This window comes from Lissotriton vulgaris, chromosome 2_1, assembly GCF_964263255.1.
Source record: "Lissotriton vulgaris chromosome 2_1, aLisVul1.2, whole genome shotgun sequence".
NCBI lineage: Eukaryota > Metazoa > Chordata > Amphibia > Caudata > Salamandridae > Lissotriton > Lissotriton vulgaris.
Genome location: NC_141687.1, coordinates 773013559 through 773040030, shown reverse-complemented (window position 1 = coordinate 773040030; position 26472 = coordinate 773013559). Strand labels below are relative to the sequence as shown.

Sequence of the window (26472 nt, the reverse complement as noted above, 5' to 3'; positions counted from 1 at the left end):
CACCAAGGAAACCACATCTCCTTTTATCCGGACTTTACCCCACTTGTGCAAGCAGCCCGTAAGGAATTCCTGCCAGCGAAAAGGATCCTGCTGCAAGCTGGAGTGCCCTATTCTCTCCTTTATCCGGCGAAATTGAAGGTTCAACACGAAAATACCTCACACTTCTTCACCGACGCCAAATCTGCGCTCAAGTTCGCTAAACACATCTGTGCTGGAGCCAGGAGGAAATCGCCGCGACTCGAGGACGCTTCGGACCACCTCAGTGACAATGACTGAGAATCCTACGCCTTTCAACCTGTACGGTCGCTCACTTGCCTCCTTGACCCGCTGTTGGGGTCCTTCATCAGCCGTGGACACAGGTCTGTAAGTTCCGAACAGCCTCCTTGAGGGTAAGTCACTGAGGCGCTCCCGGGCGCAAACCTGTAGCTGCTGCCTACGTGATTTGTTTGAGACTTTGATCACTTATGGATTCTGGGAGACTCGGGATGGGGGCACAGTTGGTGACCAGGAACTTTAAAGTTTGACTGTAGCCACCCTGTACGTACGGGGGTGTTTGCTGGGCACACCACGCCTCATGGGGTGCCTCCCTTTCTTGTTGCTGTTGGGGTTTACTCACGCCATGCGTGCATACTTCTGGGATACGTCACGACCTGATTGGGGGGTTGCTGAGGGAGGGGGGTGGTGGGGGGGGTTTTACAAGTTTTACAAGTTGCGCATTTTTGTTCTGAACTGGTGCAATGTACTGTTATACATGCTTATCTGTTTGCGAAATGTGATTGTGGCCACCACATCCAGACGGCACTCTGGCCTCTGGGGTTGGGGGTATAGGGGGAGGTCGGCACACTGTTACACATTCTAAATGGGAGGTATTAAGCTCTGGACTTGGAACATTAGGGGCCTCGGAGACTTCAAGAAAGCACGCTTGATGCATGGTATTTTATCTAGGCACAATGTAGATATTTGCTTCTTACAAGAAACACACCTCCATGTGACCCCCTCAACCCGGTTGAAACATTCCCGATGGGCCCACATATACTCTTCCATTTACTCCAACTACGCAAGGGGTGTGGCCATACTCATTCGCAGAGGGTTGGATTGGCGAGAGCACTCTCAAGTGCGGGATGCAGAGGGGAGGTACGTCTTGCTCCATGGCTCTCTGCAGGGGCGTTCCATTGTGCTTGCGGCAATCTATGGCCCCAATGTGGACGATCCGGACTTTTTCAGGAGTGTTTGGGCGAAGATTGCATTGTTGGACTGCCAGGCGGTCATAATAGGGGGTGATTTCAACGTTGTGCTAAAAAATGACATGGATCGGAGAGGTGTGGGCAGGCCACAGCATGCTAAAGCGCGACAGGCGATCTTAGAAGTCATGAGTGAGGGTATGCTGTCTGATGTGTGGAGAGCGAGGAATCCAGGGGTCAAGATGGGGACCTGTTACACTTGTCATAAAGCCGCCTGGTCCAGACTAGACTTCTGGCTGGTATCCCCTGAAGTTGCGACATGGGTGTCACATGTGGATATCATGGCTAGATCACTGTCGGACCATGCTCCATGTATGTTGGAGCTGCACCCCCCAGACACTTTAAATAAGTCGTTCCAGTGGCGCCTTCCCCCACACGCGCTCACAGACCCGGTGTTTGTAGAAGAGATTAGGGAAGACATCATTACTTACTTCAATGTGAATGCTGGTTCTGCCTCCTCTGAGGCCATTGTATGGGATGCCTTCAAGGCTGTGATCAGAGGCCAATGTATAGCACGTAAGGCCGGGTTCCTCCGCACCATCAGGGACACGTTAGCTAAACTAGAGGGGGAACTAAGAGACCTTGATATCGCCTTTAGCACTGACCCGTCATTGGAACTTGCTGGTACTCTGAAAGCTAAGCTTCTAGCCTTCAATGAGGAAGCGGAGCGGGAGGTGCGATTCCTGGGGAAACAGGCTGAGGCGCGCAAATACGGGGAGGGGGACAGGCCGAGCAGGACCCTTGCTAGGCTGATAGCCCCCCGCACACAATCCAATTATATCCACACCATTTATGATAGATCCGGCAATTTAGTGATAGGCCAGGAGGCTGTGTTAGGGGCGTTCGCAGATTTCTACGCCACCCTTTACACCACAAAACAACCCACGGCACCGACATCACTGCGTGACTTTCTTGACTCCATTGCCCTCATCTGGTTTCACAACAACCACAGACAATACATGGACCTAACTGTCACAGTACAAGATATCGCTCAGGTGATTAAAAGCATGCCGGCAAACAAAGCCCCTGGCCCCGACGGTCTGACTACCTCCTTCTATAAAACATATGTCGGTGAGCTGGCGCCGAGACTACACTCCGTGTTTGTCGAGGCACTTGAATTAAATTCCCTTCCAGACTCCATGCGTGAGGCCCTAATTATCACTCTACTCAAACCGGATAAGGATGAACAACAATTGGACTCCTACAGGCCCCTTTCACTAATAAATGTGGATGCTAAAATTTACGCGAAGGTCATTGCTGATAGATTACAACCAATGTTGCCTATGATTGCGCTCCCAGATCAATCTGGGTTCATCCCTGGCCGCGCGACATCACACAATCTCAGGACTATTTTTTCAGTCCTTCATTACTTGCACCCCTCAGTACAGGCGGCGGTGGTGTTCCTGGACGCCACCAAAGCCTTTGACTCCTTGGAATGGCCCTACCTTTTCAGTGTCCTGGGGCGCATGGGCTTCAGTCAAAACTTCATAACCCTGATCAAGCTCCTGTACACTGAACCTAGAGCTAGAGTGAATGTTAACGGGCTCGTTTCCAAGCCATTTGGTGTCTCAAGAGGTACCAGACAGGGATGTCCTCTATCACCGCTCCTTGTTGCGATTGCGATGGAGCCACTTGCGGCTCGCATAAGACAACACCACACTGCCAGGGGCATAGGATTTAGCGCTAGGAACTTGCTAATTTCGCTATACGCGGATGATGTCACTTTATATGTCATAAATCCCAAAGATAACATGAGTCCGCTACTTCGAGAGTTTGTGAGATTCGAGGGCCTGGCGGGGGTATCCATCAACTGGTCAAAGTCGGTAGCCTTCCCCCTGACGGAGAGCACTGTTCGCCCCGCTCCGGACTACCCCCTTAGATGGGAGACGGAAGCGGTCAAATATCTGGGGGTCTGGATCAGCCGGGATGTGCAGGAACTGTGGTCACTAAATTTCGGGAGGGCAGTGGACTGGCTCGAGGGGAAGGTCGAGGTCTGGAACAGATTACCTCTGTCGCTGGTTGCGAGAATTGCACTGGCGAAAATGGTGGTTCTCCCCAAATTTTTGTATTTGTTCGTCAACATACCACTGCCAATGACAACTCACTTCCACGCTCGCGTCCGATCGCTGCTGCTGAAATTGGTGTGGGCCGGCGGACAAGCCAGGGTCTCCTGGGATCTGCTCACACTTCCGCTCCGTCAGGGGGGCCTGGGTGCTCCCGACTTGAAGCTCTACTCCCTCTGCGCGCAAGCTCAGTTCCTTCATTTCTGGGCCTATCCCACTCCATTCCAACCGCATGCGGCGGTAGAACTAGCGGTGGTCGCCCCCTTGCCGCTACGAGTGGCACTGTACGGTAGAGTCACATGCCCATCGCGTGAAGTAGACACGGTGGAAATGGTCCGCTGGGCCTGGCGCGAGCTTTAGAAAAGGGCCGGACTTTCCCTGCTTTACGCGCCGGCTATACCCCTGAGAGGAAACCCGATGCTGCCTTGCTTAACAGCCAGGGGCGATGTTCTCACTATCCGTGGGAGCCGACTGTTCACCTTCGCTGACCTATACCCTGGCGCCACTTTCCTCGAGTTGGCAGCTGGTGGGGGAGACCAGCCCGACTCTTTTGCAGACATGTTCCTGTATCACTCCCTTAGGGAGTCCTGCAAAAAGTTAGGTCCACGATTCCCAGAGGAACCGTGCGTGCTATCCGCCCTCCAAAACTTGCTTTCACGGCCCTCCCCCAAAAAGTTGGTATCTAGACTGTATAATTGCATGCAGGACCAGGCACCGCTGACGGCGGCCACGGCCAGACAAGCTTGGGCAGAGGACCTGGAAGACCAGCTGTCGGACGAAACGTGGGAGTACTGCTGCAAACAACTCATGGCGCTGTCCCCGAACTATAGGCTGCGGCTCATCCACTTCAAATTCCTGCACCGGTATTATCGCACGCCGACACTACTACACCGTATGGGAGTCCGTGCGGACGCCTCTTGCTGGAAATGTGGAGGGGAAGGTGCGTCCTTTCTTCATGTGGCCTGGAGCTGCCCCAAGCTGGATGTATACTGGTCGGAGGTATTCACAGCCATAAATCAAATCACACATAGGAACGACGCGCCGACCCCACTACTGGGTCTGCTAGGGTACGTTAAAGACACTGAGCCCTGCTACAGGAAACTGCATGCATTACTTCTTTTATTTGCCAAGCGACAGATCGCACTACATTGGGGCAGATCGGCTCTTCCATCCTTCGAGGGCTGGATTAGAGATGTGACATACGGCCATACCCAACTGACGTACTACTGGGAGACTATGCCCACTGCTTCCAGACCTGCAGATATATGGGACCCATTTATTCAGTGGACTAGGGAACGTGCAAGCTCCGGCACGCCGGGTACATCGCCTGATGTGAGTGTCTCGGATGATATGGGCTGATTGGGTGCACTGTGTGGCTAAGTGGTTGTTGTCCCATGGATCTGCGCTGGCCGGGACCTGTCCTGCACTGACACGCACTCTGCGCTTCGGGCCCCCACTGCCCCCGGGCTTGTCTCTGGCCCCCCTCCCCCATTGGCTCTCTTGCGGTCTCACTCCTGATCCTCTCACCCTTCCTCCCCCCCCCCCACCCCCCTTCTAGCCTATCCGTACACAGATTAGTTGTCGTCACACACCCGACCTCGCTATGATTCGCCCTCCTTTGGGACGGCCCGGCGCGGGTCCATGGGTACTTGCTGTGGGTAGTGATGTTGAATGGCTGTATTTCCTCGTACTTGCACCGATGATTAATGTTTTTGGTTTTTGTTTGTTGGTGGGACGTGTTGGGAGAAAAACGGTGCTGTTAGACACATCCTTTCCACAAGCCGCTACAGCTGGTCGCTGACCGCTTTTGGCCCAGAGGCGGCTCAAATGTTCCCTGATGCCTTTAAATGTCAAACACACTGTGAGAAAAGTAAGACCGTTTACCTGCTGAAGCTGCACTGCATATATTTAAAATGTTCTTATGTTCTCTATATGCCTAGAAATGTTGGCGATGGCCAGAAGGTGGCCCTATTCTAACTTTCCTGCTATATGTGCTTGCTATGTCTGATTGCGGCCTGCCTCCGGGTTGTTGGCGCGACGCAGTGTGCATCTTCTGTCTCATTTGTTTCAAATAAATGTCTTACACCAAAAAAAAAAAAAAAATATATATATATATTTTCTCTAGTGTGGCATCACTCCTAGGAGACTGGTCTTTAGAGCATCCTCCAGAAGGATATTACTACCCACAACTCCCTCTACCTTTAAAACAGTACTAAAATAGTGCCACAAGGTAGTGGGTATGAGAAGATGCTATCAAAAAGCCTTGCAACACAAATCTTGAAAAATGATGTTCTCTGCAGACTTGGAAGTCAAAGCAGTAGTACCTGATGAAGATGTAGATCGATGCCCATGCTACAGTTCGACAAGATGTTTAAATTAAGACCATCTCTAGGCAACATCGAGGAATCAGTTTCTACTCTGGCAGAATGTGCCTCGATGCCATTAGGTACCTCCTTATTGGCCAAAGCACAACACAGCTTCATGCAAGCGGACTGTGCAGCAGGAAAAAGTCCTCTACTGGACTGCAGAGACTTTCTTGCAGTCTGCAAAACTAACGAACAGCTGGTCATCCACACATTGTTCTCTGATCCTGTCAAAGTAGATGCTCAGGGTTAGCCGCAGGTCGAACTGATTTGGTCACTCCTCCAAATGGCAGGATGTGGAGCAGGGAAGAAAGCCAGTAGTACATCTGGCCTAGGTGGAAGGGTGAAGCCACCATTGCAGAAAGAAGTCCCCTGTCCGAAGCACCAACTTGTTTGGTAAGAAAGAGTTGAACAGAGGGTGAAAACCAAGAGTATGCATGCCAGTCACCCATCTGAAATAATAGTGACGAGGAAGACTGTCTTTAGAGTGATGAGCCTCAAATGACAGTTATGCACATATTTTTAAAAAGGGAAGCCCACACTTCAGTTGTATTGGCACATAATGAAAGAAGAAGGAGAAAATATATACGCCAGCCATTTTGGAAACCACATCCCAACTGGTGACTTGAACAACAAAAGATGATCAGGCAATCTCAGAAAGGCCCATATGGCTGACAGAAAACCATCAGCATGCCTACAGTAAAGTTTCGGCCCGCCAATGAAAGTGCAAAATGTCAGACAAAAGTGCCTTAAGCAGGTCTAATGCCTCATCAGCACAACGAAACACAGACTAAAGTAGTCCTATCCATATAAAAAGAAGAGTGCATGAAGCAAGAATAATGTCTACAACCTCCGTAGACTAACTGAAATAACTCAAATTACCTTGCTTAATCTCAATGCACAAAGATGGAGGCGAGGAAGGGTCGGATGAAGCACTTTGCCCCCCGCTGTGATAGAAGACTATTTATGAGCAGATGAGGAGGGTCAACACTGAGTAGCAACATTTCTTAGAACCAGACCACCCATCCCTAGACAATTGCAATCAGGATCACCCACACTTGGTCCTATCTCACTGCCCTCATAAATTGAGGAATCAGGGGAATTGGTCAGACTATGTGACACTGAAATGCCACCTCCCATGGAAGGTGTCAGCCACCACTCCATGTACGGAAATGGAAGGAAACAGATCATACTCTGCAAGGTCTGATACCAGCTCTGGGGAGACCGCCTTCATCAGTCAGACATCTAGGTAGGAGAAAGCATGTAACCGTGACCTGTGAATATAAGCCGCAACCATTGAGGGGACCTTCTTATAATTCAGTGTACTGATGTAAGGCATACGGGGAGCACTGCAAAATGGCAGGAGTGGACCCCATCAAAGCACAACACAGCTTCATGCAAGCGGACTGTGCAGCAGGAAAAAGTCCTTTACTGGACTGCAGAGACTTTCTTGCAGTCTGCAAAACTAACGAACAGCTGGTCATCCACACATTGTTCTCTGATCCTGTCAAAGTAGATGCTCAGGGTTAGCCGCAGGTCGAACTGATTTGGTCACTCCTCCAAATGGCAGGATGTGGAGCAGGGAAGAAAGCCAGTAGTACATCTGGCCTAGGTGGAAGGGTGAAGCCACCGTTGCAGAAAGAAGTCCCCTGTCCGAAGCAACAACTTGTTTGGTAAGAAAGAGTTGAACAGAGGGTGAAAACCAAGAGTATGCATGCCAGTCACCCATCTGAAATAATAGTGATGAGGAAGACTGTCTTTAGAGTGATGAGCCTCAAATGACAGTTATGCACAGATTTTTAAAAAGGGAAGCCCACACTTCAGTTGTATTGGCACATAATGAAAGAAGAAGGAGAAAATATATACGCCAGCCATTTTGGAAACCACATCCCAACTGGTGACTTGAACAACAAAAGGTGATCAGGCAATCTCAGAAAGGCCCATATGGCTGACAGAAAACCATCAGCATGCCTACAGTAAAGTTTCGGCCCGCCAATGAAAGTGCAAAATGTCAGACAAAAGTGCCTTAAGCAGGTCTAATGCCTCATCAGCACAACGAAACACAGACTAAAGTAGTCCTATCCATATAAAAAGAAGAGCGCATGAAGCAAGAATAATGTCTACAACCTCTATAGACTAACTGAAATAACTCAAATTACCTTGCTTAATCTCAATGCACAAAGATGGAGGCGAGGAAGGGTCGGATGAAGCACTTTGCCCCCGCTGTGATAGAAGACTATTTATGAGCAGAAGAGGAGGGTCAACACTGAGTAGCAACATTTCTTAGAACCAGACCACCCATCCCTAGACAATTGCAATCAGGATCACCCACACTTGGTCCTATATCACTGCCCTCATAAATTGAGGAATCAGGGGAATTGGTCAGACTATGTGACACTGAAATGCCACCTCCCATGGAAGGTGTCAGCCACCACTCCATGTACGGAAATGGAAGGAAACAGATCATACTCTGCAAGGTCTGATACCAGCTCTGGGGAGACCGCCTTCATCAGCCAGACATCTAGGAAGGAGAAAGCATGTAACCGTGACCTGTGAATATAAGCCGCAACCATTGACGGGACCTTCTTATAATTCAGTGTACTGATGTAAGGCATAAGGGGAGCACTGCAAACTGGCAGGAGTGGACCCCATCAAAAAATCACAAAAATGTCTTGGAGACTCCAGGAACAGGATGTGAAAATACACTTCCAACAAATTCAAGGACAGCATCCACACCTTAGGCTCCAAAGCTAGAAGGACCTGAGCAAGAGAGATTTTTAAAATTCTCTTTGCAGTGGCAAGGACTGAGCACTCAAAGATCTGCAATAGGCCGACATCTCCCGACCTTCGTGAGGACCAAAAAAGTAGAATTCAGCATGATGATTCCATTGCTCAGTACATTAACAATTCCCTGGAAAGATTATAGGCATGGGGCGGAAACCATTGAATAGGAGCAATGTGAGGGGGTGTTCTGAAATTGAACATCGTAACTACTCTCCACAATTTGGTGGACCCAAAGGTCCAACACCATGGCCTTCCAATTCTCTTGATGAGAGACACCTCTAGTACTGAATGCTTGTGAATGCACTGATGTATTGCAGCAGTTGTGTGGCATGAGCTGGGGAGAAGCAGGCTTAGACTTCAGCTGCTAGGGTGTATCCTTAGCCACACATGGTCTTTCAAAGCCATGAATAAATTACTGTGGTTGCTGGATTACCTGGTTGAACTGGCTGGCTGGCCTGCCTCTGGCGATAGGCTGGCCTCTTGAATAGCCACAGAATCTCCAATATTGATCCTGAAACTGTTGTGCTGGGGATGCAAGACCCAGCGAATGTGCTGTGGCAGATTAAGCTCTGCTTAAAGCACTCTAGCACAGAATCCGTTTCACACAAAAAGCTATGCGCAATTGAGCGGTAATGTCCATAACATTTGCCTGGAGGCCCGCCATCTCGTCAAATCTGGCAGCATCCTGTTAGTTTCTGATCAATTGTGGAAAAGAACCTAATATGTGCCCTGGAAGTAACGTGCTGACAGGCAGGTGGCATTAGAAAAGAACAAGGATAAATTCCTAAAAAATACCTTTTATCAATTAGCATTGAAGCATTTAGAATCCCAATCAAGAGGCGTATTGTGGGATTCAGTTTTAACCACTTGGCTGCTAGGCGTTTTCCCGTCCTGCGCTGGGAATCGCTTTATTCCTTTGTTTCATGACGAGCTGGCCTTGTCATCCGCGCAGGGCAGGTAAGCGCCATGACGAGGCCAGCTCGTCATTAGCCTCGAAGGGGTTAATGATCAAGGTTTCACCACAAGGTCTCAGGCAGCATGGGGGCAAAAAACGTTTCCAGGTACACATCTGATACAATCAAAGACTAACCGCATGAGATGAAAAGGGTTTGTTACAAGCTACAAGTATTGGGTCTATGAAAGCCTCATTGAAGAGGACCTTATCAATCAGAGTATTCCCAAAAAAAGGACACTTCAGGAACAAAATCAAATGTGAACCGATTAGTGCCAGAGACAGAGCAATTTGTTTTTAGGCAGAGGAAGCAGCTAGTACTGACCTTGAGGACAAGCCTCACATTGTAGACGGATTACACAGAGTTGCAGAAGTCAGATTCATAATCCTTGCTGGTTGTTAATGTATCCAAATATATATAGATGGCTATGAAGTTGCAGGTACTAAAGGGTTAAGATATGCACCCACAACGACGTATGATTTTCAATATAGGTTGAGGCTCCGTTAAAGTAATTGTTTCAGGGAAAATAATTTGATACATTTTATAACACAAAAGGATTACACACACATTCCACTTTCAAAGCGGGCCCATGTGAGCACTGCAGAATTTACTGTCTTTGAGAAAGCAGTGCATAAAGATCTGGCAAAAACTGAAACTACAGAATGGTGACTTTTTCGAAATTTAACCAGTGAAGAAAAGGAGGCTTTAAACTCCTTGCCCGCAATAAGGACAATCTTCAAACAAGCTAATAATGGCAGGGCCAGAGACTTTCCAGAGGGACTTACAGATAGGAGGTATTACATCTCCTCAATGACAGAAAAAGCGACCCAAAAAAGTTTTTTCCAGTTTCTGTAAAAGGCGATGGTCACAACAGGGTAGATCAGTAAGTAAGAAGCAGATTTCTTAGAAGTGGATAATCCAGATTGCTTGAAAATAAATTTCCTCCCACTGGATGACTTCTTGTCTTGGAGCAAAGATAAACTCTCAAACTGGCTTACAAGTTCATAGCCTTTTTCCTGCAAAAAGTGGTGATAAGGTGGCCACATTTGTAAAGGGACACCACTGATAAGTTAAGTATTGTAAAACATGGGGGTGTGGCCAAGCAGTCCCGGTCCAGGTAAGACATGGCTTGGCAGTTCGGGCTGGACTGTTCCCATGAGTCACAGGGGCAAGACTGATTTGCATATAGCTGTGTCTGAACTGGGGTGGTGAAGTGAGCTAAAGAACGATGATGAATTCAACCCAGATCTGTGACTGGGGGTGAGTGTCTGAAACGTTTCAGCGCTCAGTACATCATCTCCTTGTGTTTGCTTTGTTCGCCCTAAGTTGGCAGGGTAGGCCCAGACGTGGATCCCTTGCTCACATTGCCACTGGATTCAAGCTAGCCTGGCTGATGAGGGCTGTTAGTCCGAAACCGGTCTGTGGGTGCTTGTTTCCGGTCCAGGGAAGATATGGCATGGCAGTTTGGGCTGGACTGTTCCCATGAGGCACAAGGTCAAGATTGATTTGCATATAGCTGTGTCTGAACTGGTGTGGCGAAGTGAGCTAAAGAACGATGATGGATTTAACCCAGATCCGTGACTGGAGGTGAGTGTCTGAAAAGTTTCAGCGCTCTGACCATCATCTCCATGTGTTTGCCAAGCAAGATTACCGACAACACTTTAAGCAGAGGTTAGCCTCTGTTGCATCCTTTGGAATACTGTTTTCCTACAGCTAGCTCAAACATCCTGGAACATCCTGGTGACAGCCATTCTATCACCAAATTATTGGGCAAACGGCGAGCAAACAAAATGGGAGCCACAGAGAACTGCTGCTCTCCTTCAGACAGCAGGCGGCCCAGAGACAAGTGCCCTGCACAAGATGGAGCCGGTTCCAGGCGCTGAGGAAAGGCACATCCACAGCCATGAACGACTTTCTGAGGAAACAAGACTTGCTGCCGGCTGTTGGGCATCAGTGAGAGCGACTCTGGCCCGTATTATCGTGGGGCAGACGGTAGGACACGGAGAGTGAGGCCCACAGTTGAGAGTCAAGAGCTTTGCTTGCTCTGGTAAAGACTGAAGTGCATGGAGCCACCCTAATCGGGCAAGCTGAAGAGAGCCCAATGGGGAGCAGAGGAAAGACTTGCTCTCCCGAGAGAATTATCGAGGGCTCTGCCGGAGATGACTATGGGCCCTAGGTATCAGCTCAATACACTATTCCTTTATCTGCTTGCTGACCAATCCTAAGTGTGACCAGCGTATATATAAAAAAGGGGGAGAGGGGGTTGCCCATAAACCCTACAAGACCTAGGCAATCAAGCAAGAATACAAAAAACTAATGTAGTCGTAGGGTCAACAAATTTACCACTTGAAAAATCGACAGGGAAACCATCAATTGTCAATGGATCATGAATTTTGTTTAAAAAAATCAATTTAAAAATGTCTAATACCTCCCACCCTGTGTTCACATTTGCACTTTGTATTGTACATTCTGAGTTTTTTTAAATGTTAAGAACTCTAATTCAGACAACCATCTGACAATACAAAGAAATTATATTAATATACATACAGTTACATACATCCACGTAATACAATTTACATTTAAAACAAATATTTTTTGAGTGAACTGTATTTTCATATTCATTCCTATTTAGTTTAAAGCATATATAGTTCCTCCTTAATTCATTATTATTTTGCAAAGAGGTAGTCACATCAAAAAGTCCAGATGTTATTCCACCCAGAGGTCGGCATTGAGTAGAAGGAGTACAGTGCACCAGGCACCTATTAATTTCCCCTTATGACTGTACTTGTAGTCTTGTGATATAGTTTATGGGGCTCATCTTAACTGGAAAGTCTACATGTTTCGGCCTTTACATCTTTCAGGCCTCCTCAAGACCAGGAATAAAAAGCAAGGAAAACCTGTCAATATCTCACACATGGTAAAGAAAAAATTCACACTTCTACAGAGCCAAACCTAATCCAACACCAAAAATGGCTTTAGATCCTAAATTCCTGGGTTGGGTCTATTTGTTCTACTTGAACCCAACGGTCCAAGTGAGATTAGCAAGGCATGTATTGAAGAGGGGGACATCAAGAAGAGAACGAGGCAGGGTTGCCTCTCTCGTCACTCTTGTGTACCTTGCCAATGCAGCAGCTAGCTGTGCATTTGTGTACTGTACTGCAGCAGTGTGGTATCCAGGTGGGTGACACACAGCATATCATTTATTTATATGCCGATGATGCACTCATGCTTTTACAGCAACCGGAGAAGTCTATACTACAGCTGCTGGTCGAGTTGAAGAGGGTTGGTACTGTTTCTGGCCTCAATGTCAATCTGGAGAAGTCACTGGTGTTTCCACTGGCGGGATTAGCAGAAAAGGCCCTTGGAGCTGTGGCCAAAGGTGGGATTACGGTGAGAACTAGAAAAGTTGCAATACAAGTTGCATGCACTGCAGATAAATAATATGATTACATTATGGGCAGGGTGTTGGTGGGTTTGTAGGTCTCTGTTGCCTTCTGGAACAGGTTTCCACTATTGGTTGCGGGCAGGATTGTGACAGTGAAAATTGTATTTCTGCGTCATTGCTTCAGTCCTACAAGATATACAGTGCCCAATTACAAGGAGTATGTTTATAAAAGCTCTACAAACAGTTAATTTCCCTGATATGGGCTGGGAAGCGAAGCAGCGTCTCATTGAGCATCCTAAAACTTGATACAGTGTAAGGGGGACTTTCTCCCCAATTTAGAGTTGTGTCTGGTGGCACAACTCCAGCATGCGGCCACATGATGCACTGAAGGAGATAACTGGGATAAGAGGCTGATCGTGGGGTGACAGATCTGCTGCCGTGCTTAATGGCAGCATCACAAGGAAAAGCAGTTCCCACAAAGGATACTGCCAGTGGCATGGGTATAAGAGATTACAATTAAGAATGTCATGAACGGAGGAGGAGCCAAGATGGCGATCGGGACGGACGCGTAGGCTCCCGGCTCCGCTAACCTCCGAGCCCCGCACGACTATCCTGCTCACCATCCTGCAATTGCGCCTCAACTTGGTGTTTGGGAATGAGCGCTGAAACTGATTGCGCGATCCCGGGATCCCTGCCGGCCCCATAGTCGGAGAAATTCGCGACGGCAGTCAGCGGCCCTAAAGACTCTGTAACCGGGACATCTGCTGCATAACATGGCCGGACGCTAAGACAACAACAGCGGCCATCTCTGCTGGCGCGGCGTCGGTCTGATGGAGCCCAGTGCCCATCTGTCCGATTTTCACCACAGATGTCCTAATCGCCAAGCAACGCGGCTGTAGAGCACCCCCGAGGCGGTGACCCGGTGGTACCTTTGTATGTATGTGGAACGCAGATGTGGGTGCCCCGACGCGGTTTAGGATTCGGCCCGGTTTTCGCGGGCCGCTCCCGAATTTTCGGCTGGCGCTGATTCGGAGCGACGATGAACACCGCAGGAGACCGCTCCTTTGGCGATCTGCCTTCACTGTCCCCGCGATTCGGATAGTGGTCGCACCGAGCTGGACTCGCCTATGACCGATCTCCAGTCCCCATTTGCGATGGAAACTCCAGGGGGCCGCCGGGAAGTGATGGAGGCTGCCTTCCTGACTATCGAGGTACAGCAAGAGGGGGAATGTGTACAGTCAAACGGCGCTGCGGTATGGGAGAAAGGGCCTGCGTTGCCTTGCGGCGACATCCTTGCTGCTATTGGTGACTTTCGATCTGCCTGGGAACACGGCGCCCGTGAGCTGGGGAGGAAGCTGGATGGTGTCACGTTCATGCTGGGGCACTTACGGTCGGACGACCCCCTGGTGCACGAGGATCCACCCCAGCCTGTCTCCGATGGGGGTGCTGTTGCCGCCCTTGTGTGTGGAGGGGCAGGGATGACATTAGACTATGCTGTGAATTGTCGACAACTATCCGGGGGTTTGGACTATTCTGATGGTTCCCTTTCACAGCAGATGATGGCGGCTTCGTACTCTGTACCGCTACCGATGTCCTCTGCTTTGCCACGACAACGGCTGGATCCTGTACCTGCTTCTTCCACCCTTGTCTTTACATCCCTGGTGTGGAGTACGTGTTCTGGGACTGCATTGGGGAAGATGGCCGTATTTGCGGATGACTCTGTTGGTGGCCAGCGGCGTCCATCTTGTACGCTCATGTTGCTCTCCGGCCTTGCTTGGACACTTTGTTTCCCTATATCGGCGGATGAGGGAATTACTCGGCAGACATGCCTCCGGGGACTTGCAAGGACTGGCCAAGGATAAGCTATATTCTTAAACGTTGACATTTAGGTGGCTGGCGGGGGTGGGGGGCGCGCGCTCTTTAGATACGCTTATTTGTGCAGTATGTTGCTAATTCTCCCCATTACTGATTGATTTGCTTGATTAATGTGGTGCATTATGTATCTTGGGGACGAGTGTATTTTGCGGGACGGGGTGACCGGAAGCCCGTACGGATGGCCCTCCTCCGGTTTTATATATAAAAACTTTCTCTTTCTCTTTTCTGAGACTAAATTTCGGGTACTTTCATGGGCGACAGGCACGCTGCTTGGGGGGGGGGGGGGGGGGGGGTAGGCCGTGGCCTCTGCAGGGGTGCAGGGTGGGGGGTTGGGGGAGGGTTTTTTTCTTGTTTTGTCCTTTTTTCAGTTCCCATGGGCCTCTATTTGTTTCTTCCCTTCTCCTTTTCTTTGTCTTTTTTCTCTTTTCTTCCCTTTTTTGGGTCAGCATGACGGTTAGACATTGCGCCTTTTGCGCTTTTGATTGCCGATTTTTCCTTTCTTTGTAATTATTACTACGGTAGCCTCACGTTCATGGGGTGGGCGATGACTAGCTCGAAATTGAATATGTGCTCTTTCATCCTGATAAGTATACTTCAGCTCTGATACCTCGTTTATGATCACCCGTTCTGTTGATACATTGTTGCGTGCATTGCCCACCCTATGTCCTCGGTTGATTGTACTGCATCGGATCCTTTTTATTTTCATAATATTAAAAATAACCTTATCTAATCCTGTAACTCAATGGTCACCTCAAACTGAAGTCCTATTTTGGAAAAACTGTCGTATCTCGTACTGGGGGGACTGCTGAGTTGCTTTACTGCTAACGGTTGTGCTATAAATTGCTTTCGAGGCCAGCCAGGTGGTTGTAGGCCCGTATATGTATGTATTGATGCACAATAAAGGTTTTCAAAAAATAAAAAAAATTAAAAAAAAGAATGTCATGAACACTGAGATTAGATTAGAAGTGACTCTCTTGCCGCAGGATGTCCGCAATATTGCGGATCGAGTGATACAGACAGAAACACGCATCTAGGAAGTGGAGGACATGATGCATAACTTCCAAAAAGACATCAAAGAACTACAAACTGACATGCAGGAAATGGCCTGGAGGGTAAACTCCGTTTCACTGGGATGCCGGAGGGGCAGAAGGGGTCCGACCCGATCACCTTCCTGGCGATGTGGCTGCAAGATGTCCTCCCAGGGGCACAGTTCTCCGACTGCTTTATCATCGAACGGGCACACAGGATGCCTAACGTGAGGCCTCCCCGGGAGCTCCACCGCACCCGCTAATAGCAACATTTTTGAACTACCAAGACCGGGATATGATTTTTTGGTTATTGTTTGTGGGGTAGGCGGTGGGGTAGGGAGGGCGCGACAGACACCTCAGTGGACACTTAAGTCTGTTGTCATGTTGACAGTTGAAGGGTCCAGCGTAAGGCGCATGAGGATGTGGGGTGGGGAAGGGAGGGGGTTTGGGGGTTTTCGATTTATAGGTTTCTCCATTTTAGTAACAGCTGGTTGCCTTAAACTACAGAGCCAGAAGTTAATGGATGGGTATTGGCAGGTTAGAGGCCACTTCTTGTGCAAACTACATGAGCACGACACGCCTAATACTGTGTTGACGTGGAATGTTAACAGACTGGGTAGTAAGATTAAGAGTGGCCTTGTGAACAGATATATCAAGTGGATTAAACCAGATGTCGTTCTCCTACAAGAAACCCATCTCCAAGGTACCCAATGCGCATTTATTGGGAGAGGGGCATACGTTACATTGGTGCACGCTGGGTTTTCCTCAGGAGCCCGTGGAGTAGCCGTTCTCATTAGAAAAACCCGACCCTTCCAAGTAGTTAAGACTTGGGTTGACCCTGGGGGCACATATGCAGCAGTGGGAGGGGTGTGGGGCCGAAGAGAGTTTACTCTAACTAGCGTGTATGCCCCGCCGCGACTGCAACCTCAGACATTGCAGGCAGTGGCCAAGATACTGCTGGACTCAAACTCCTCCACCCACATCATAGGGGGCGATTTTAATGATGTGATGAGCCCGTGCCTTGATAGATCTCATACTGCCGCTAGAACTCAAGCACCTACCCCACTGGCAGACTTCGTACGCTCCTTAGGACTGACCGATCTTTGGCGCCGACATCATCCACTCGACCGTAGCTACTCCTACTTCTCAGGGGTACATAAGACTTTCTCCCGGATTGATTACCTTTTCGCCCCGGCAGGGGAGATTCCAGTCATGGAGGATTCAGAATATCTAGCGAGAGGTATCTCTGGTCACTCACCATTACATTTAAAGGTAGGGGTTGGGGAACCTAGACCCAAATCAGATTGGAGACTGAACCCTTGGGAGCTGCGTGACAAAACGGTAGTTGACACTGTAGACATCGAGACTAAATTATTTTTCCAAGAAAACGAAGGCTCTGTGCCCTCAGAGGCCATTCTCTGGGCGGCATATAAAGCAGTCCTCAGGGGGAGGCTACAAGATGTAATTGCCTGAAAGCATAGAGAGGAAACGTTACCTCAAAGGTAAATTGCTAGAACTAGAACCAAATATATCCCTGGACAACGAGGCTGGGACGCTTACACAGTTCGAGATTAGGCGGGGAGAACTCCAGGCTCTAGTAGAGGGAGAGGCCCGCAACCAAATTCTCACCACTCACCACAGACTATACGAGTCAAGGGATAGGGCGGGGAAGTTACTAGCCTGGTTAAGCCAGAAATAAAGGGAAGCAAATTGGGTAAACCAAATAGAAGAGGCGGGGACACGGCATATGACGGCACCAGCAATTGCGGCTCCATTTGAAAATTACTATACTAATATGTACGCGGCCCAACTGATGGCACAGGAGGATAGCATAGACGACTATCTCACAGCCATAGATATGTCCATCTTGCAAATTGAGGACATGGCGGCCTTAGACGAGGAGTTTACTCTAGAAGAAATGTATGTGGCTATTGTCATACAGAAGTCAAGGAAAACTCTGGGGCTGTGGGGCTGAACGGGCTTCCGGGGAATTCTTTCAACAAAATGTTAATATACTAGCCCCACGCCTATTAAACATGTTTTTGGAAGCAGGGGATGAAGAAACGCTTCCCCCGGACTGCCGTCAGGCCACAGTAGTGGTCATTCCAAAACCAGGCGAATCCCCAGGAACATGCAGCTCCTATTGCCCATCTCGCTCCTTAATGTTGAGACCAAGATATTGGCCTCTATATTGGCCACACGGCTACTGACAGTCATCACGTCCCTGGTACACAAAGACCAGTCGGGCTTCATGCCTAAGCGCCCCATACGCCTTAACCTCCGCATGCTTGCAAACTGGCTAGACACAACTAAAGGGAGTGAGGTCTCCCATATGCTGCTGTCACTTTATGCCGAAAAGGCATTCGACACAGTACACTGGCCTTTCCTGAGACGGGTCTTTGTAAAATTAGGTTTTGGGCATAACTTCCAGACCTGGATTGATCTTCTATACTCAAATCCCAGGGCAAGAGTGCGAGTAAACGGCGTCAAATCAGCTGAATTTCCCATTCAGTGGGGACTAGACAGGGCTGCCCGTTGTTCCCCCTGCTCTTCGCGCTTGTTCTGGAACCTCTAGCATGCCTGATTAGAACACACCCAGATTTAACAAGGATCCAGAACCCCGAAGGACAGCTGCCAGATGAACGAATCTCGCTCTACGCAGACGATATCCTCTTATACATAACCAACCTGGACAAGAGACTCCCTATCATTTTTCACATAGTTGAAGACTATGGTACGCAGGCGGGTACAAGATTAATTGGGGGAAGTCGACCATATACCCAATAGGGGGCCACATTAACATACTTTCCCTACCAGTGCGTCTCTCCATTGCTGAAGAGGGCTTTAAATATCTAGGGCATTTCCGAAAACGTAGCAACCTGTCTAACACGCAACATTCAGCGCGTCCTGGTGGACTTTCGAGATGACGTGACTAGATGGAGGCGTCTTTACCCTGACATTACTTGGGAGGGCTGCTATGTTCAAAATTATTACACTACCCAAACTACTCTACATTTTTTCAAAACACCTAATGCAAAATACCGGAAGCCACCTTTAGGGCGATAACCACCGAATTGCAAACCTATAATGGGGGAATCACACTGCCAGATGTCCGAGCATATTATAGCGGTACAAAAACCCCATTTTGTACCGGTTTTGGCCGCCATAAGTGTGGCAGGGTATGCTCAGACGTGAGTCCCTTGCTCACTTTGCCACTGGATTCAAGCAAGCCGGGCTGAAGACGGCTGGAATGCCAGAAACCGGTCCTTGGAAGCTTGTTTCCGGTCCAGGGAAGACATGGCTTGGCAGTTCGGGCTGGACTGTTCCCATGAGGCACAGGGTCAGACTGATTTGCATATAGCCATGTTTGAACTGAGGTGGCAGAGTGGGCTAAAGAACGGTGATGGATTAAACCCAGATCTTTTGACTGGGTGTGAGTGTTTGATTGATTCAGATGCTCCGTCCATCACCACCCCCTTTTGTACCGCTTTTGGCCGCCATAAGTGTGGCAGGGTATGCTCAGACGTGAGTCCCTTGCTCACTTTGCCACTGGATTCAAGCAAACCGGGCTGAAGACGGCGGGAATGCCAGAAACCGGTCCTCGGAAGCTTGTTTCCGGTCCAGGAAAGACATGGCTTGGCAGTTCGGGCTGGACTGTTCCCATGAGGCACAGGGTCAGACTGATTTGCATATAGCCATGTTTGAACTGGAGTGGCAGAGTGGGCTAAAGAACGGTGATGGATTAAACCCAGATCTTTTGACTGGGTGTGAGTGTTTGATTGATTCAGATGCTCCGTCCATCACCACCCCCTTTTGTACCGAGCATATTATAGAGCAGCACATCTCGTAGTTATTAACGAATGGGGCATGCCCCCCAAGATCACCCCACATATGCCCTAGAGAGACTTCAATTCCCAAACGCTCGCACCTTCACTACATATATGGGGCGAACGACCATCGCAACGCATGTGTCACATCGCATGCATTTTTCGTAGCGTGCAGTCACAATGCACGCAACGTTATGACCCGTGTGTTCACTACGCACGCAATTACATAGGAGGCGCCATTATATCGTAGGCACTCACAACGGACACGGACGGTGGGGAGACAACGCTTCTGGAACCACGAGAGACAGGTAAGGACGACGATGTACTCGTAGTGTTTTAGGCTTTAGGGTAGTTGATGGGGAGTGTTCTGGAGGGGGAGGGTGTTAGGGCTTAGGGTTAATAGTAGTATATGGTCGTGTTTTAGGGTCAAGGGCTTTCAGGGCTTAGGGTTAAGGGTCGGAAATGGTAGTGTTTTAGACTTTAGGGTTACAGCTTTTAGGGCTTAGGGTTAAGGGTCTGATATGGTAGTGTTTTAGACTTTAGGTTTAGGGCTTTTAGAGCTTAGGGATAAGGGGCATATATGGTAGTGTTTTAAGCTTTAGGGTTAGGGCTTAGGGTTAAGGTCGTATATGAAAGAGTTTTAGGCTTTAGGGGGTCGTTGTGTGTTTAGTACCTTGCTTACAGTGTAGTTTAGGCCTTAGGGCCAGGGGGAATGCGCATAGGGGTAAAAATCGCAATTTAGAACCATGTGGGGTGTTTCTATGCGGTGTGAATGTATTTAGCATGTTTTCAATTGAAATGCGACGTAATTGGGTGCGTTGTGATTACTTATGATGTAAAGGAACCTGCGATGTAAAGGCGGCGATGTGAGGGCATACGATGTTAACATTTGTGATGTACCATCATACATCCCATATATGGGGGCCATGGGGTGAGAAGTCTGTTGCCAGCAATGCAGAGGACAATTGAGGCATGGAAAGAAGCCGAGCGTGCAATGAAATGGGAGCAAAGACTGACTAAGTTCACACCCCTATGGGAAGGTAAACGACTGCCTGAACTTACAAAATTAAAGGGCTTTAAAGGATGGGATGCCACTGGGATCACCACTTTGGGGACCTAGCGCAACAGGGCACCTTGATGACATTTGCAGATTTACAAAGGGAACATAGCTTGTAGGACACGCAGCATTATAAGTACATTTAACTCCGACATGCTTGGCAGGCGCAAAGACCTGACATCACTGATCTTCCGGAATATGCCCCGCTGGACGGTCGGTTGCTCCAGGAAGAGATACCAGAAAAAGCAGTTTCCTGGACGTATAAAACTCTAATAAACAATACGCCAGATAATGTATTAACACTTTGTGGCAAGTGGGAGCGCCTTGTAGGCACACTAGAGGACATTGATTGGGAGACGGCCCTGATGCACCCCAGGGAGGTGGCGATTAAGCTCATGCTATGACTGGTTCAGTTTAAAATTTTACATAGGGTACGCTATGATAGGGCAAAATTACATGCGATGGGCAGAGCGGAGACACCGGAGTGTCTGCGATGCAGAACAGAGGTCGGTTCCATCATCCACACTTTATGGGATTGCCAGCGCATTCGTGGCTACTGGACATGGATCGTGCAGGTACTAAATAATATACTCAATGCACATGTCCCGATAGACCCTAAGTACATTCTGCTAGGCATCCACACGGATGTCGACATTACACAGTTTCAACTTCTGCTCAGTAAATTAGGTCTCGTAGTGGCAAAATGCGACATAGCTTAATATTGGGGGAGACCAGAAATTCCCAACCTGAAAGAGTTGCGCACCGGCATGGACATGTACATGGGGGGCAAAAAGATGGTATATAAAGCAAGGGATGCCCACCAAAGTTTAGGAAAATCTGGCAGCCATGTCTGAGTTACTACCATCTAGAGATGGAAGAGGACAATACTACTGTTTTGCAAAATATATGAACTGGCATATGGGTGTGGGGTGCGCTGCTCTAGGTGCATACTTAGCTGAGAGACTCAGGAGATATTTAGTACGGAGGGTGGATGGCACCAAGGGGGATAAGAAGAACAATCATAATACCGCCTACTGTGTATCATTGCTGCTTGTAATCGATGGACTCTGATTGAGATGTACCTGCTGAGTTGTTTGATTTTATATTCCCAAAAACAATAAATAAAAAATGTTTTTAAAAAAAGAATGTCATGCACAGACCCCCCCTTCCTCCAGACAGCTACCTTTGTGGTTTCTGTAACCCTGTTTAAACACAAATGCATGTCTGTGATGGCATGGAGGGAGGGGGGATGCAATCACATTTCCAGATGCTCAAGAGAGCTTTTGGGTTGGCCCGGGCCAGTTTTTACAAATTACCCTGTTGACTAAGACGGCCGGTAAAATCTGGACATGCTCCCCTGGACACACCGGGAGTTACACACACGTGAGAGGTACTATTAGATATGGGCTCTTCCTGACGACTCATATTGCGTCTGCATATGGCCTTAAAGAAGATAGACTAATGGTAGAGATGCTCGCAACATCAAACTGGGAAAGGGATCTGTCTGAGCCAATGGCAGATGGAGAAATAAAATAGAGCATGTACACTAGTCCAGGAGGTGATTGATAATGCTTGCTTTAAGCTTGCTCATTTCTAAGAGCTGCTCCACACCTATCTGTCACTTATAAGATTAAGCAGAATTTACCCGGTTAACTTGGATGAGTGTCCCAGATGTGATATAGGTGGTGTCGTCTTTTTGCATATAAATTGGAGCTACACAGATATAGCAACATATTGGAGATGTATTGTTCTGCTGCTAAGTGAGGTGACGAGTATCACATTAGAGGTCTCTCTTAGATACTGTCTCCTAACGATTATCCATATGCCCTAAAAATGGCAAGATGCAACATAAGTTTGCATTTCTGGGATTAGTCTTTGCAAAGAGAAGGCTTGCTATCCAATGGTTGTTTACCACAGGCCCAACTCTTCAGGCATGAAATAAGGATATGGTGGAGTGGGCTCTTGCAGAGGGAAGATGCATGAGGGAGGTCAGAACAGATGATAAGATAGAGGACGACAGTCCAGTCTGGGCTGAGATGTTATGGAAATGGCCACTCCCGCTGGCACAGCAGCGTCTGTGGAACACACAAACATGTAACCAGTTCTTCAAAATCGCCACACTAAGCTCCTAGCCGAGGCCATGTATGCATCAATTTAAGCATGCAACTGGTGATAATTTGGAAATGCTAGTATCTCTTTACACAATGACATTATTTAACCAACATAGCGCAACAGGCTGCAACACTATAAATGGTTATCCTAGGAAAAACATAAAAGGCCATTTTGCTCACAGCCAACCTGGAAAGTGAAGTAATTTTCACATAACTGAGAAACTACACCGCCTTATAAGGCACATCTTTAGCCTCATTGTTTTTCTGCCTCACTGAGACAATAACAATAAGAGGCTTCCAAAAGTCAGTATGGCAAGCACCCTTCCAAACCCAGGACCTAGAAAACCAAACAAAAGATTTCCTTTTATGATCATTTGACATTCTGCATGGCATTAGGAGACTCTGAAGCCATAAAAAAACTTTCTTCAAGAACTATTTTGTATAACTACATTGTATTCATATTTGCTTACTAATTGAACCCAGCTTCAATTTGGAACTTTAATGCCCTGCAGGATTAACTTAATAAGCATTGCCCACCTGCTAGGAAGCTGAAGCATCTCATAAAGCCTGACAGAGAGAAAGAGCACAACAGAAGCCTCTGGAAGCCACTGCCCTGACAGACAGCATGACTAGGGAAAGACACCACACGTAGCTTCCTCTACCTGTCTATCTGTTCAACCTTGAAGCCTATACAGAAGGTATGGAAGACTCTGACAGGAAGAAAACTGACATTAATGAAATATTGCTTGTTGTTGGCTCCACTCAAATCTCCCAAGTTCAGCAGTTGGTGAAGGAATATTTTAATAGCTAGGAGTCTTCATTTAGTATCAATCCAGATGAGGCCGTGGCCTATGGTGCGGCAGGAGACTGATTAGTCTGGTGCTGAATATGTAGCCATGTGCCAGCCCAGACTGGCGATAAGGCTACAACTAGGCTGACTGGTTGCCCTTCTCCAAATAACGGCTCTCCCAACATGGATGATACTTTCCCCCAGGCTGCCACGCATGACTTTGGCACTTGTGCCACTTTCACTTTTTAGACTTTATTTTAATGCTACCATTAGCATCCGCCAGTATTAGTTCATTTTACAAGAGCATAATTAACCCTTTAATCAACAGCCACTAATAACTGACTTGAACTATTTAAAGACACATGGAGCCATTACAGCCATAGCCCCTCCTGAACCCTTACTAATAATTCATTCTACAAAGCATATTACAGCTAATAAAGTGATTTCTCTCAATTAACCTTGAGAAGCCCAAGGCTTGCATGCCAGCAAAGGGGGAACCAAGTGTTGGATAACCCATGTTCAGTATCACGATGAAGCACAAAATACAAACAAGACATAAGAAAGCAAAGATAATATGTGTTTATTGAACCGTTCTTATTTATATTGTCCTCTTTTTTAGGTCTCGGCTAGAAACGCGCGAAGCGCGTTCTCGCCAGAGAACTATAGCTGCCGGCTTAGCCGACAAAGAGTGGAAAGTGGATACAAGACCTGACCACGCGCAGCACTTTGCCATAGGATAACGTTGGGCGCGTGCGCTTTTGCATTACACAGCATGGCAGACAAAGCAGGATCGCGACGCGTGCCTCGTGACCAGTTCACGAGTTTAGAATGCAGGGGGAGTTTGCTGAGGGGCGGGCGGCGTTGACCCGAACTCACAGGCATTTGATTCCTTGAGAGCAGCCGAGCGTCGGCGCCCGCGGAGGCATTGCTAAGCGCAGGGGGGATCTGATTGCGTGGCCTCTCCTGCCTGCTCCATAAACCCCGTTCGCCCCTCCCCCCGTACCCCCTTATCTCAGCACCATCGTACTTTTAATAAAAGTCCCTGCCTCGTATCGGAGTTTTCCAGGAAGGGACGGAGAGGGCTCTTTGCAATCAGCGGCCGACCCGAGCAGGGCCGGGGCAGATGTAATATTGATTCTGGGGCCTTTAAATCTGCTCCACCAACTTTAGGAAAACAAGTTAGGCAGGGGGGCGCGCTGGGCCATCCTGCCGTAATCTCAAAGGAAAGAGCCGTCTTGGTGTGATTTGCTCTGTTTTATTGCAGGCTCTGGCTGCCGTTTCGTGTTGTTGTTAATTGTTGTTTGAGTGAATGCTGTGCCTTGAACACGGGTGCTCCTTTGTGACTGACGACGAAGACGGAGAAGGATGGTAATGAGACCTAGGTGCTTGCAACAAAAATCGGAACAGTGCCCGATGCCCACTTCTCGAATTGTCGCATTATGTTGTGGCTCCAGGCGCCTTCTAGTGCTGAGGAACACACAGGAAAATGAATGGTAACACTAACTTGCAAGACGCCTTTACTGAAACTGCTGTCGAGCTTGCTCTCGTACCTGTAAATCCAATTGAGGGTTAGGTTGTGAAAAGCTCAAATGTGTGCCTTTTAAATTGTGCATGAACATACATTTTCACATCAACCAGTATCCTGACCATATAATTGTAAAGCACGTTTTTTTTTAATATAAGGGCAGTAAGGGCTTTTCAAGTTTTATTGTACTTCATGACCTTTTGACGGTACACAGACTTCAGATTTGGGTCTTTAACTTTTCAGTGTACTCATTTACTTAAGAGTCCTGGTGCCCTAACATTGGACACCCACTTAACCCCTCATATTAGTCTGTGTGGGGCTGTTATTCTGCTGTGATTTTCTCCCTAAATATTCTAGAGGTTTACTCCTGAATCCCAGTGTTACTGCTGGGAAGTCGGACGTATTGCACGAGTCCTTCAGACCTATTCACAGCATAGTATTTGTAAATCTGCCCCCTTCGTTTGTTATCTGGTCTTCAATTTGAGTTTCACCAGACCGAAGTGCTCTCCTCCATCCTTTGAATGTGTACAGCCTTGTAGCCCATGCAGGTGCAAACTCTTGCCCCGGTAATCTGTCAGACTGTTGCCTCTGCTTTTCGTTTGATACGCCCTGCCAGGCGTGCCGGACAGACTGCTTCCTCGTAATCTGATCTCACAGCACTCTTTTGGTGTAAGGGCCTAAATGGCTCCAGCGAAGGGATGCTTTCCCGAAACAAGAGGCAGTTAGTTGATTTACAGTGTGACCGCCACATGTCCAGCATTGTAGATTACATTATTTATGCGGAGAGAGTAGGACAGGGCTGTCTCTATGGAAAACGTGTGGAGGAACATGCCAGAAACTGGGCGTGTTTTTATTGTATTTAACGGCACAGGTGCGTGTATTTTAAAGAGAAAATGTAGGTCGTTCAAAGCATTGATGTTGACATTTTTTTTTTTCCTACTGTGTGCTTGTTCATGTAGCTGCTCCATCTGACAGTCACCCCCCCTGGAAATAGCTGACCTTCCTACGTAGTCTCGTCCCCTAATCTGGCAAGAACCACTCTTTTAGAGAGTCTCATCCTCTAACAAGAGTGGAGTCTTTGCACAGAGACTGTCACAGGTCAACAGCATGATAAACAGGAAGGCTTTATTTCGGGAAGCAGCGGTATTTGACTTGTTGCCTCATGTAACTTAACGATGGCTTTTTTATTTAATTTGTAAACTTGTAATGTTTCTCCTTCATGTATCAGTTCTGTTCCAACTGTGAGGCGCCCTCTGACAGATTCGGTAAAGTCCGCGCTATATAAAAACGCATAAAATAAAAAAATACATAAATAAATAAAAAATGTTTGGCACGGGTCTGGAGGGGCGGGTGTAGCGAAGTAGAGGATCGGACCCAGCTCTTCCCCCGGAGGTGGAGAGCAGCACTAGGGCGCTCAGAAGCGCCGCGCTCACTGCTCGTAGGCGTGTAAGATGTACCGGCTGGAAACTG

The 26472-nt window shown here is 48.0% G+C and overlaps 1 protein-coding gene across 1 annotated transcript in view; it reads right to left on the bottom strand.

The window, feature by feature from the left end:
* Positions 1 to 26472, bottom strand: part of DCAF17 (DDB1 and CUL4 associated factor 17) — a 497543-nt gene that overhangs the window by 331594 nt on the left and 139477 nt on the right. The window lies entirely within an intron of this gene.